General features: G+C 46.4%; 1 long non-coding RNA gene across 2 annotated transcripts in view; it reads right to left on the reverse strand.

Moving 5' to 3' along the window:
- The window catches only part of LOC135055343 (uncharacterized), a 147,994-nt gene that overhangs the window by 57,339 nt on the left and 76,452 nt on the right, over nt 1-14,203 (reverse strand). The gene's annotated exons all lie outside the window — the stretch shown is intronic.

A 14,203-nucleotide genomic window follows, 5' to 3' on the forward strand; every position in this document is an offset into this window, starting at 1 on the left:
CATTTGCAGAGAGAGTTAGATTTGGGTGGGTTATTTTGTTTCTGTGCAGGGTAAATACTGGCTGCTTTATTTTTACACTGCATTTTAGATTGCAGATTGAACTCACCACACCCAAATCTATCTCTCTCTGCACATGTTATATCTGCCTTCCCTGCAGTGCACATGGTTTTGCCCAACTGCTAAAAAATTTCCTGCTGCGATCAACTTGGAATTACCCCCATGGTATAGTATTCCTGTACACACACGCAGTATAGTACTCATGTATATGGTATAGTATAGTACTCCTGTATATGGTATAGTACTCCTGTACACACATGCAGTATAGTACTCCTGTATATAGTATAGTACTCCAGTACACACACGCAGTATAGTACTCCTGTATATGGTATAGTACTCCTGTATATGCACACAGTATAGTACTCCTGTATATAGTATATTATTCCTGTACACACACGCAGTATAGTACTCCTGTATATGGTATAGTACTCCTGTACACACACGCAGTATAGTACTCCTGTATATGGTTAAGTACTCCTGTACACACACGCATACCTCCCAACATGACCCTCTCCAGGAGGGACACAATGCTCTCCTTCTGGACTTTTCTCTGAATTTATGATTGCCGGCACCCGTTTTGAACAGGTGAATGGATAAGAAAGGTGTTTCAGCACAGGTGATAGCAATCATAAATTAAGAGGGAAGTCCAGGAGCAGAACATTCTGTCCCTCCTGGAAAGGGTCATGTTGGGAGGTATGCACACGCAGTATAGTACTCCTGTATATGTTATAGTACTCCAGTACGGGTGTAGTACTGCTGACCGGCGGTCAGGAGACCGCCGGTCAGCTTACCGACGCCGGGATCCCGGCAGCATACCGACTCCGGGATCCCGGCGGGGAGGGGCGAGTGCAGCAAGCCCCCTGCAGGCTCGCCGCGCTGCGGGCTCAGTGGCGACCTGCGGTCGCCACGGGTTCTATTCCCACTCTATGGGTGTCGTGGACACCCACGAGTGGAAATAGTCCCTGTTGGTCGGCATGCCAACCATCGGGATAGTGACCCGTCGGGCTGGTGGAGGAGGTCATGTGACTGTCGGTCAGCTGACCGGCGGTCACATGAATACCACCCCTCCAGTACACACACGCCGTATAGTACTCCTGTATATGGTATAGTACTCCAGTACACACACGCAGTATAGTACTCCTGTATATGGCATAGTACTCCTGTACACACACACACAGTATAGTACTCCTGTATATAGTATCTGAGGTTGAAAAAAGACAATTGTCCATCGAGTTCAACCTATTTGTGGTGTCCTATGCATGATGATTTGACTAAAATTTTTGACTGATGCTGCTGTCAGCCATTGCATTTTATCCCTATTTATAGTAACTATAATGCATGACTATGCACCATACCCCTGGATATCCTTATCCAATAGGAATTTATCTAACCCATTCTTAAAGGTGTTGACAGATTCCGCCATTACAACTCCCTCGGGCAGGGAATTCCAAACACGTATTGTCCTTACCGTGAAAAAGCCTTTACGCCGTATTGTGCGGAATCTCCTCTCCTCTAACCTGAGCGAGTGTCCACGAGTCCTCTGTGTTGATCTAACCAAAAACAGGTCCCGCGCAAGCTCTGTGTATTGTCCCCTTATATATTTGTAGATGTTGATCATATCCCCTCTTAGTCTCCGCTTTTCCAATGTAAACATGCCTAGTCTTTCAAGCCTTTCCTTGTATTCCATCGTCTCCATGCCCTTAATTAGTTTGGTCGCCCTCCTCTGTACCTTTTCAAGCTCCAGGATATCCTTTTTGTAGTACGGTGCCCAGAACTGTACACAGTATTCAAGGTGTGGCCTCACTAGTGATTTATATAACGGGAGTATAATACTCTCGTCCCTAGCATCAATACCCCGTTTTATGCATGCTAATATCTTATTAGCCTTCTTTGCTGCAGTCCTACTTTGGGTACTACTGCTTAGCTTGCTATCTATGAGGACACCTAAGTCCTTTTCCAGTACAGAATCCCCTAATTTTACCCCATTTAGTAGGTAGGTGTAATTTTTGTTCTTGTTACCACAGTGCATTACCTTACACTTGTCTGTGTTGAAGCGCATTCTCCATTTGGCTGCCCATGCTTCTAATTTAACTAAGTCGTTCTGAAGAGACTCTGCATCCTCCTCTGTATTTATAGCCTTACACAATTTGGTATCATCTGCAAAAATTGACACCATGCTCTCTAGACCTTCTGTTAGGTCGTTAATGAAAATATTGAACAATAGCGGTCCTAATACTGAGCCTTGTGGCACACCACTTAGCACTTCAGTCCAAGTTGAAAAAGATCCATTAACCACAGCGCGCTGCTTCCTATTATCTAACCAGTTTTTGACCCAAGTGCATATTGTGCTTCCTAGCCCTGATTCTTGTAGCTTGTATATAAGTCTCATGTGTGGTACAGTATCGAACGCTTTGGCAAAGTCTAAAAAGATTACATCCACGTCTTTACCCTGATCTAGGTTTGCGCTCACTGTTTCATAAAAGCCAAGTAAGTTGGTTTGACAGGATCTGTCCTTCATAAACCCATGTTGATTCCTTTTAATGACCTTATTGGTTTCAAGGAACTTCTGAATACTATCTCTTAGAATACCTTCCAATACTTTCCCCACTATAGATGTAAGACTAACTGGTCTATAATTACCCGGTTCAGCTTTACTTCCCTTTTTGAATATAGGCACTACTTCCGCTATACGCCAGTCTTTGGGAACCATACCTGATATAACTGAATCCTCAAAGATCAAAGATAGCGGGTTTGCCAGTTCAGAGTGAAGCTCCATTAGAACCCTTGGATGAATACCATCGGGCCCTGGTGATTTATTAATCTTTAAATGTTTTAATCTGTCATATGGTATAGTACTCCTGTACACACACGCAGTATAGTACTCCTGTATGTGGTATAGTACTCCAGTACACACACACAGTATAGTACTCATGTATATGGTATAGTACTCCTAAACACACACGCAGTATAGTACTCCTGTATGTGGTATAGTACTCCAGTACACACACTCAGTATAGTACTCCTGTATGTGGTATAGTACTCCAGTACACACACGCAGTATAGTACTCCTGTATATGGTATAGTACTCCTGAACACACACGCAGTATAGTACTCCTGTATGTGGTATAGTACTCCAGTACACACACTCAGTATAGTACTCCTGTATGTGGTATAGTATTCCAGTACACACAAGCAGTATAGTACTCCTGTTTATGGTATAGTACTCCAGTACACACACGCAGTATAGTAGAATTCAGCATTATATTTTGGTAGATAAACCTTAAATTCAAATTAAGAAAATATCAGCTTTATGTTTTATTTTGTACTAACAGTTCTGGCCCCTGTCGACACCTGTTGACATAGTGAAATATTTACTGATTATGGATTAGGGTTACAGTTAGGGAGAGGATTAGTGGTTAGGGTTATAGGCCCTACACACTGGCCGATTTTCTGAAAGATATGAACGATCTCGTTCATAAATGAACGAGAACTCGTTCATATCTTTCAGTGTGGAGACTCCAGCGATGAACGATGCGCGTCCCCGCGCTCGTTCATCGCTGGTCTCCTGTCGGCTGTGCATGCAGGGCAATATGGACGATCTCGTCCATATTTGCCTGCACTTCAATGCAGCCGCGTGACGGGGGGAGTGAAGAAACTTCACTCCCCCCGTCACTGCCCCCCCGCCGCCGGGTCGCTCGTCGGCCGTATCGGCCGTCGGGCACCTCGGCGGCGCATCGTGATATGTGTAGGGCCCCTTAGAGCTAAGTTGAAAAGACATTGGGGGTAATTCCAAGTTGATTGCAGCAGGACATTTTTTAGCAGTTGGGCAAAACCATGTGCACTGCAGGGGAGGCAGATACATACCCTCCAACATTTGACACATAAAAATCGGTACAAATTAGAAAAGGGGGCATGGTCACGGGTAAAGTGGGGGGCATGGTCACGCCCCTTTTCCTATACTTTCAATGGAAGTTTGGAGAGCCAAAAATCGGTACAGACCATAAAAAAAAGGTACTGTACCTATTAAAAAGGTACAGTTGGAGGGTATGCAGATATAACATGTGCAGAGAGAGATAGATTTGGGTGTGGTGAGTTTAATCTGCAATCTAAATTGCAGTGTAAAAATAAAGCAGCCAGTATTTACCCTGCACAGAAACAAAATAACCCACCCAAATCTAACTTTCTCTGCAAATGTTATATCTGCCCCCCCTGCAGTGCACATGGTTTTGCCCAACTGCTAAAAAATTTCCTGCTGCGATCAACTTGGAATTACCCCCATTGTCGGCATTATAACCTCATAGCAACATTATGCATGTACATATGGGGGGTAATTCCAAGTTGATCGTAGCAGGATTTTTGATAGCAATTGGGCAAAACCATGTGCACTGCAGGGGGGGCAGATATAACATGTGCAGAGAGAGTTAGATTTGGGTGTAGTGTGTTCAATCTGCAATCTAATTTGCAGTGTAAAAATAAAGCAGAGAGTATTTACCCTGCACAGAAATAAAATAACCCACCCAAATCTATCTCTCTCTGCACATGTTATATCTGCCTCTCCTGCAGTGCTCATGGTTTTGCCCAACTGCTAAAAAATTTCCTGCTGCGATCAACTTGGAATTACCCCCATGGTAAATACAATGGAATACTGGGGGTAATTCCAAGTTGATCGCAGCAGGATTTTTGATAGCAATTGGGCAAAACCATGTGCACTGCAGGGGAGGCAGATATAACATTTGCAGAGAGAGTTAGATTTGGGTGGGTTATTTTATTTCTGTGCAGGGTAATTACTCTCTGCTTTATTTTTACACTGCAAATTAGATTGCAGATTGAACACACTACACCCAAATCTATCTCTCTCTGCACATGTTATATCTGCCTCCCCTTCAGTGCACATGGTTTTGCCCAATTGCTAACAGAATTCCTGCTGCGATCAACTTGGAATTACCCCGTCACTGCTCTACAGCAAGCAATGCATGGCAAAGGCTCTCACTCTCATACCCCTTTCACATCGCACTAAAAACCCGGTATCGACACAGCATATTGCCGTGTCGAAACGGGTCCGTGTGCGAAGTGAAAGGTCCTTTGGTGAATTAGCGGGTCGTCTGACCCGGTAATTCAACCCGGTAAAAAAGAAGGGTTATTACCGGGTTGATTACCGGGTCAGGCGCAGTGTGAATGGGAGCTGTTCCGATGCGACACGGCTCCCATTCACAGTATAGGCAGAGGCGGCGCAGGAGATGAGCTCATCTCCCGGCGCCACCTCCACCCCCGCCCCTGCTGCTGCTGCGCCCTCCGCTGCTATGGCAACCGACCCGGTATATTGCCGGGTCGGAAAGCCAGCAACGGAGCGCAAATGCCGGATCCCACCCGGTAAGTACACGTTTCTCTTACCGGGTAGGATCCGGCATTTGCGATGTGAAAGCAGCATCAGTGAAGTAAAGGAAACACTATATGAAAGAAAACCTGGGAAATGTATGCTGAATAGTTTATGAAGATAATTGTACAGCTTTGTAATGTTTAGTAGAAAATGCTGATTGGGGAAGAGTCACAACAGTACAAAAGCTAAGTAGACTACAACTGCACTTGTGCACACAGACATACACTAATACGTGATGGTGCACTTTCAATGGGAGGCAATCAATTTGCCCGACAGCCGACAATGCTGACAGCTAGAATACCAGCTCATGGGGGCTATTTCCACTCCTGGGTGTCCACGACACCCATAGAGTGGGATTAGATCCTGTGGCGAGCGCAGCGAGCCTGCAAGGGGACTAAGTGCTCGCCCCTCTGCTGGCATTCTGGCGGGCAGGATGCTGCTGTCGGGATACTGACAGCCGGCATCACGCCTGCCAGGATTACATATGTATTCCCTTTGAATAGCACTAATGCAGATCTTTTATTGTGCATCTGCTGTTCCTATTTAGGGGGAGATTCAATTACCAACAGTACTTCACCACAGGTAATTAACGGATGGAGCCTCGGGCTTTAACATGGGATGATATTCAGTTAGCCTCACGACAGGCATGTTAACGCCTGTTAACTTCTTGTGTTAAAGGGCATCATGTGATCAGAGCCGGCCCTAACCAATATGATGCCCTAGGCAAAATTTTGGCTGGTGCCCCCTAGCACAACCGCTGGTTCCGCCTCTGACCTTGCACCCCTTTCCCAGCACCATCACCCCCCACCCATCGCAGTCCTTATTTCGGTGTTCCTACCCCATATATTTTAAATAGAAACAGTTCGCACATTTGGTGCACAGCCTAAAAAGGGGTGTGTTTTTGCTGGCAAGGGGCATGGCCACACAATAGTAACCCCAATTCCAATTACGCCACACAGTACTGCAACTTTATTCACATTTGATCATGCGATAGTGTCCATAATTCATATTACATCCCACAGTAGTATCACTTTACCTTATAAACGTTACTCCTCACAGTAGAGCCCCTTATTCATATTACATCACACTGAATTGCTCCTTATTCACATTACACCACACCATATTGCCCTTTATTCACATTAGACCACGCAGTAGTGCCCTTTCTATACATTACGCCACACAGCAGAGCACCTTATACACATAATGCCACACATTGGTAATGCATTTATACACATAATACCACACAGTAATGCCCCTCACACATATGAGACGGTTCCGGTATGAATGGTCGACCATGTTATGGTCGTCAGTCATTAGGTCGACCACTATTGGTCGATATTGACATGGTCGACATGGACACGTGGTCGACACATGAAAATAGTCGACACATGAAATGTCGACACATGGAAAGGTCGACATGAGTTTTTTAACTTTTTTTGGTGTTGTTTTTTGCGTAAAGTGACTGGGAACCCCAATTAGTGCACCGCGTACCCTCGCATGGTGCCTTCGCTCCGCTACCGCTTCGCTCGGCACAGATTACCGTTCCAATCGTAGTCCACGTGGATCGTAAAGTATGGAAAAGTTCCCCAAAAGAAAAGAAAAAAAACCATGTCGACCTTTTCACGTGTCGACCATTTTCACGTGTCGACCATGTGTCCATGTCGACCATGTCAATGTAGACCAATAGTGGTCGACCTAATGACTGTCGACCATAACATGGTCGACCATGTGAACGGATACCTATGAGACACATTATTAATGTCCTTATAAACATAATGCACCTTACACATTATGCCAACCCTTATTAATGCTCTTATACACATAATGTCCCTTACACATATGCTGCACATTATTAATGCCCTTATACACATAATGACACACATAGTGCCCCCTACACATTTGCTGCACATTAGTGCCCCTATACACATAATGATACACATACAGTACTACCCTGTTACACATATGCCGCACATTATTAATGCCCTTATACACATAATGACACACATAGTGCCCCTTACACATATGTTGCACATTATTAATGCATTTTTACATAACACACATAATTCTCCTTACACATATTCCGAACACTACTGCACAACCAACCCGCTCACATGCACACAGCACTCACACTGCCACTAACACTGTGACCTCTGCCTCTGCTTGGATACAGATGTGTCCTCATAAATCTTGCCTCAATGCTAACGTCGGGCACCTTTTTTTATGAAAATGCATCTTATTTGCATTGCTATGTGGCTAGGATGCACAAGCAGCTTCTGCTGATTAAAATGATATGTGGCATGCCTATATACTGTGTGAGACTGTGGCTGTATCTGCATATAAAATGCTACACACAGAATATAGGCATGCCGCATATCATTTTAATCAGCAGAAGCTGCTGATGCCCCTAGGCATATCAAATGCCCTAGGCAATTGCCTAGTTTGCCTATACCTATGGCCGGCTCTGCGAACTGCTAACAAAGTTCCTGCTGCGATCAACTCAGAATTACCCCCCATATACAGGAGTACTATACTGCGTGTGTGCAGGGCCGGTTCAAGGGCGCTCTGCGCCCCGGGCAGGAAGAGGGGTGTGGCCTAATACAGGGGGCGTGGTCAGTTACGCCCCCTGTACATTGCTAGCGCCGCTTGAATGCTGAGCGGTGCGCGATGACGTCATTGCGCACCGCACAGCAAAAGGTCCTCTCCACGAAGGGAAACTAGACGCTATGCGTCTAGTTCCCTTCGTGGAGAGGACCTTTGCTGTGCGGTGCGCGATGACGTCATCGCGCACCGCTCAGCAAAGTTACTCTCCACGAAGGGAAACTAGACGCATAGCGTCTAGTTCCCTTCACAGGAGGCGGACGGGGACCGCAGCGGAGGCGGACGGGGGACACAGCGGGCAGCAGTGGCGGATCTTGCTACTGCGTGTGTGTACTGGTGTACTATACCATATACAGGAGTACTATACTGCATCTGTGTACTGGAGTACTATACTATATACAGGAGTACTATACTGTGTGTCTGTACAGGAGTACTATGCCATATAAAGGAGTACTATACTGCATGTGTGTACTGGAGTACTATACCATATACAGGAGTACTATACTGCGTGTGTGTACTGGAGTACTATACCATATACAGGAGTACTATACTGTGTGTGTGTACAGGAGTACTAAACCATATACAGGAGTACTGTACTGCATGTGTGTACAGGAGTACTATACCATATACAGGAGTACTATACTGTGTGTGTGTGTGTGTGTGTGTGTGTGTGTGTGTGTGTGTGTGTGTGTGTGTGTGTGTGTGTGTGTGTGTGTATAGGAGTACTATACCATATACAGGAGTACTATACTGCGTGTGTGTACTAGAGTATTATACCATATACAGGAGAACTATACTGCGTGTGTGTACAGGAGTACTATACCATATACAGGAGTACTATACTGCGTGTGTGTACTGGAGTACTATACCATATACAGGAGTACTATACTGTGTGTGTATACAGGAGTATTATACCATATACAGGAGTACTATACTGCATGTGTGTACAGGAGTACTATACCATATACAGGAGTACTATACTGCTTGTATGTACAGGAGTACTATACCATATACAGGCAGAGCCGTAACTAGGTGTGTGCCAATGGTGCCTTGCCCACAGCGCAACTGCAGTGGAAGCGACCGTCTGGCAGCACATCCCCTTGTACAGCTATGTATTCAGTGACGGAGTATTGAAATTTCTGCAGTACGCCGGTGCCTGTCGCCAGCCGCCGCCTGTGTAAGGGAAGTGGAGTGGTGGCCACACAGCCCGTTGTGCTGTAATTCCGCGTGTGAGCCCTGGAGAGGCGTGTGAGTCCTTCAGCAGCGTGCACACGTACACGAGCAGCCGCTGCGTGTAGTGACGCCGCCTGTGAGCCCCGCCGCCGTGTCAACTGTGGAGAGGGAGTGGAGCGCCTGTACATGATGGTCTGCGCCGCGTCAGCCGGGGAGAGGGACTGGGAGTGATTGTACGGCGCCTTGTAGTCCTGGATGCCTTATCGCCTGAACAGGTGTGAGAAACACACACACACACACACACACACACACACACACACACACACACACACACACACACTCTCACTTACTCACTCACTCACTCATTCACTCACTCACTCACACACTCTCTCTCTCTGGCTGTAATATGTAATAAAGGAGGACTCTGCCTGCCGTACTGTGTAAAGGGGGGACTCTGCCTGCCATAAGGAGTCAAATGGGGGACTCTTCCTGCTTAATGTGCAAAAAGGGACTCTACCTGCCGTACTGTGTAAAAGGGAGCTATGTGGCCACACCCCTTCCCCATGAAGCCACGCCCCTATAATTTTGGCGTCCACCTACGGCGCGCATTGGTCCTGTTTTATATTTGGGGGGGGGGGGGGGCGCTAATGCTGTTTCTTACACACAGCGACAAAATGGCTAGTTACGGCACTGTATACAGGAGTACTATACTGCGTGTATGTACTGGGGTACTATACCATATACAGGAGTACTATGCTGCATGTGTATACTGGAGTATTATACCATATACAGGAGTACTATACTGTGTGTGTGTGTGTGTACAGGAGTAATATACCATATACAGGAGTATTATACTGCGTGTGTGTACTGAAGTACTACACCATATACAGGAGTACTGTACTGTGTGTGTGTACTGAAGTACTATACCATATACAGGAGTACTGTACTGCGTGTGTGTGCTGAAGTACTATACCATATACAGGAGTACTGTACTGCGTGTGTGTACTGGAGTACTATACTATTTACAGGAGTACTATACTGCGTGTGTGTACAGGAGTACTATACCATATACAGGAGTACTATACTGCGTGTGTGTATAGGAGTACTATACCATATACAGGAGTACTATACTGCGTGTGTGTACAGGAAGGTGAAGCCATGTGTCTGCATTCAGTGGGACAATTCTATGCATAGAGTATGGATTTACAATAAAGGGTAAGGTGACAGCAAATTAACTTTCTCATCAAGCTTTGGTAGACAAGAACGACATAATGCCTTTAAGACATTAGCATAATGTCAATGGTCATTAGATACCACTGGGATTTTTTGGGCAGGGTTAGGTCATAGGAGAGGCGAAAGCAGACTTTAAAGCAGCCGTGACTTTCTCCACTGCTTTCGGACAAACTATTAATGAATAAATGTAAAGGTTAGCAGCCTATGTCAAGGAAGGGTGTGGATCATTGGGTCGACAGAAACTAGGTTGACAGTCATTAGGTTGACCTCTATTGGTCGACGGTGACTAGGTTGACACCTGAAATAGGTCGACACTGTCATTAGGTTAACATGTAATAGGTCGACATGGGAAAAGGTCGACATTAGTTGTTATTTTTTAAAATTGTGTCGTTTTCTTCTATAGTGACTGGGAACCCCAATTAGTGTACCGTGTCCCCTTGCATGGCTTGCTTTGCGTACCATACTTAGGGCAAGGTTACTATTACCAATCGTAGTCCACGTGGATCGTAAAGTATGAAAAAGTTCAAACAATGGGAAAAAATGTGAAAAATGCATGTCGACCTTTTCATGTGTCGACATTTGCCATGTCAAACTAGTGACCATGTCGACACAGTGGCCATGTCGACCTAATGCATGTCGACCAATCGTGGTCAACCTAATGACCATGTCAACCTAAAGACCGGATACCGTCAAGGATACAAAGTCCAGCTCTCCAGCTGCTGTAATATTACACAGCCCAGTATGCCCTGTCACAGGTTTAGAAAGCCCTAACAGCAAAACTGTGGCAGGGCATACTGGGATGTGCAATTTCCCAATAGCAGGAGTGCCATATTTTACCTACCCCTGGCCTATGTAATGCATACCCTCCAACATGACCCATTAAATTAGGTACGAAATGTTCTGTTCCTGGAATTCCTTTCCAGTGGCGGTTCCAGAGGTGGGGCTGCAGCATAATCCAAAATTCAGATAGGGACGCCACACCAACTGCCACCCCCAAACTGCCAAACATTGTCAGCCAGGACTTAATGGCAGTTGGTGTGGCTCTCCTGTTTGAATTTTGGACTGTGCTGCAGCCCCACCTCTGTAACTGCCACTGGAAAGGAAGTCCAGGAATAGATCATTTTGTACCTAATGGAATGGGTCAGGTCATGTTGGATGGTATAGTAATGTGGTCTTGTAGCATTGTGACTTCCGGACCTAAGGGAGACCCTTCCCTCTCTCTCAGATCGGTCTGGCTGAATAATAATACTTTCTATAATCTTTGACAGGTGAGGAGTATAGAAGGATTGGGGCTATACATCTGATGCAGGTATGAGGCTGGTGGAAATGTAGCATTGTGTTGCAGACCTAATTATTGCTTTGGGCTGACCACAGATCTCAGTTATTTGGTGTGTAGATTAAATCTGGCAAGTGGACAGGGCTCTCAAAATATTGATATGAGGCCTGATAATGCCCTGGTGCATCCGTCCTATCTTCACTTAGTACTCCAAAATATTTAAGCTCTCACGAGCAGGGCCCTCTTTCCTCATCTGCTTTTCTTTCTCTTGCTTAAACTATCTTCTACTCCATACTCTCTTTGATGGCACCAAATCCCTCAGTTTTCTGCCACCCTGGTACTTATTTCAGTGTTGTCTGCTGAAGCAGCTACTTTTATATACCCTGTCCAAACCATATTGTCTTGAACTGTAATCAGGGCCGTAATTAGGTGTGTGCTGAGTATGCACCGCACATAGCACTGCACTGCAGGGGATGCTTTTGGCAGCACTTGTCAATTATCTGTTTTAATTACTTTCACTTGCAGCGTCCCCCCTTTTTGAAGCCCAGCATCTCCCTACTGCCCGTCTCCTACCCCCAGCCCTTCTGTCGCTAATACCTATACCACATTCATGGATGTGACTTGATAGCTCTTTGTTGTTCAGTCGCGCTGTCCTTTATTACATTTCAGGATGCTGATGTGCCTGGGATTCAAACCCTGTTGCCTATGGCATTCGGACACTATATTCAATGAGCTATCTGCTCTTGCATAGAAAGCTAGAGAATTCCAAGCTGAAGAGTTCTACTTGAAGGTTACCTTGTACTATGTAATGGATCTGCTCAATTATGGTGCTGGTTATTATTTACGGTGTACAGGTAGATGCATAAAGTAGGTAATCGCATCGTTTTTATGCGGGATCAAATGGCTTGGTGCGTGGGTTGTTTGGCTGGGATACAGCAGGTTGAGGGTCCTGGGTGTGGTAGTATATTGAAATGTGTTATTTAATGAGGGGAATTGTGACTGAATGGTGGCAAGCTCTCGGGTTGAGTGCATGAATGTGGTATAAAGATGATTTGTGTCCAAATTCATTCTCTTGCAGTGTTCTGTAAATGTGTGCAATAGATAGATAGAGAAATTTTTATATATATATATATATATATATATATATATGTATGTATATATATATATATATATATATATAATGTGGGCTTGTATCAATTTTGTCATACCCCTTCCCCTTGAGTCATGCGCCTAATGTCCATATTGTAAAAATGTGTGTGTGTGGGGGGGGGGCACTAACAAGTCTAGTTACGGCTCTGACTGTAAGCCAGTCACAGTCACTGTTTTCTTATTGCCAGTGCCGTAACTAGGTGTGTGCCGATGGTGCCTTGCCCACAGCGCACATGCACTGAAGGCGCACCATCGGCAGCACCCCCCCCCCCCCTCGCCCGTCTCTCTCTACCCTCCGCTTCTTGTTGATCATAGGAAAGAGTGATCAGTAACAGCCCGTCTGTCAGCAGTGAGGAGAGAGAGGAGCAGGAACGGGCACAGCGGGAGGAGAGAGAGCGGAAGAACCGGCTGCAGGCAGAAGCGGATTTACCGCTATGCAACCTAGGTGTCCGCCTAAGGCCAGGCGGGTCCCAAGGGGCCAGTGGCAGGGCCCCCAGAAATACAGCCCTCATCAGTGATCTGCATGCGGTAGACAGGATTTTTTTTTTTACCTGTACTGCAGCATGCCTGCCGTTTGCCGCCTGAAGGACCGCCCCCTGAAATTCTGAAGGTCGTCCCTCCTTCCCACATGCCCGCCTGCAGTTTCACAAACATCATATAACGGCGTGGGCAGGGTGTCCGTTTATGGGCTGAAACGCCAGTTGGCCAAGGGCTCCCGCCATCCCTGGAACCTGCAGCTGTTGGTTTCTCACCACAGATCATGGAGCCGCGCCCCCCCCCCCCCCCCCCTCCGGAGCAGCAAGAGCCGGACGTGGATTTGTCAGGCAGGATCCACTCCTGCAGACAGATACTTGGCGATAGGGAGAGGGTCACAGACAGGACACCTAGGCTTCTAGGCACAGCACCCTCTGGGAAACCGCAGTGACCGGTGGGAGGAGAGCATGGTAGGAGCCGGAGGTTTAGTAAACAGCCAGTGTCAAACTGCCTGTGCCTGCGGTGCAGATCTGGACTGATGCCACCCGCGGAGTGAACGGGCCCACCATCTTACTCACCCCCCCTCATGTCACTCACTGTACTACTCCCTCCCCCACATGTCACTTACTGTTCTGCTCCCCCCTCATGTCACTCACTGTTCTCTCCTCCTCATGTCACTCACTGCCCCCCCCCCCTCATGTCACTCACTGTTCTCCCCTCCTCATGTCACTCAATGTTCTCCCCCCCATGTCACTCACTGTTGTCCCCCCCCCTCATCTCACTTTCTTTTTGCCCCCTCCCTCATGTCGCTCACTGTTCTATTCTCTGTCTGCCGTAATGTGTAAAAAGGGGGACTGTCTGCCGTA

This window comes from Pseudophryne corroboree, chromosome 3, assembly GCF_028390025.1.
Source record: "Pseudophryne corroboree isolate aPseCor3 chromosome 3, aPseCor3.hap2, whole genome shotgun sequence".
Lineage (NCBI taxonomy): Eukaryota > Metazoa > Chordata > Amphibia > Anura > Myobatrachidae > Pseudophryne > Pseudophryne corroboree.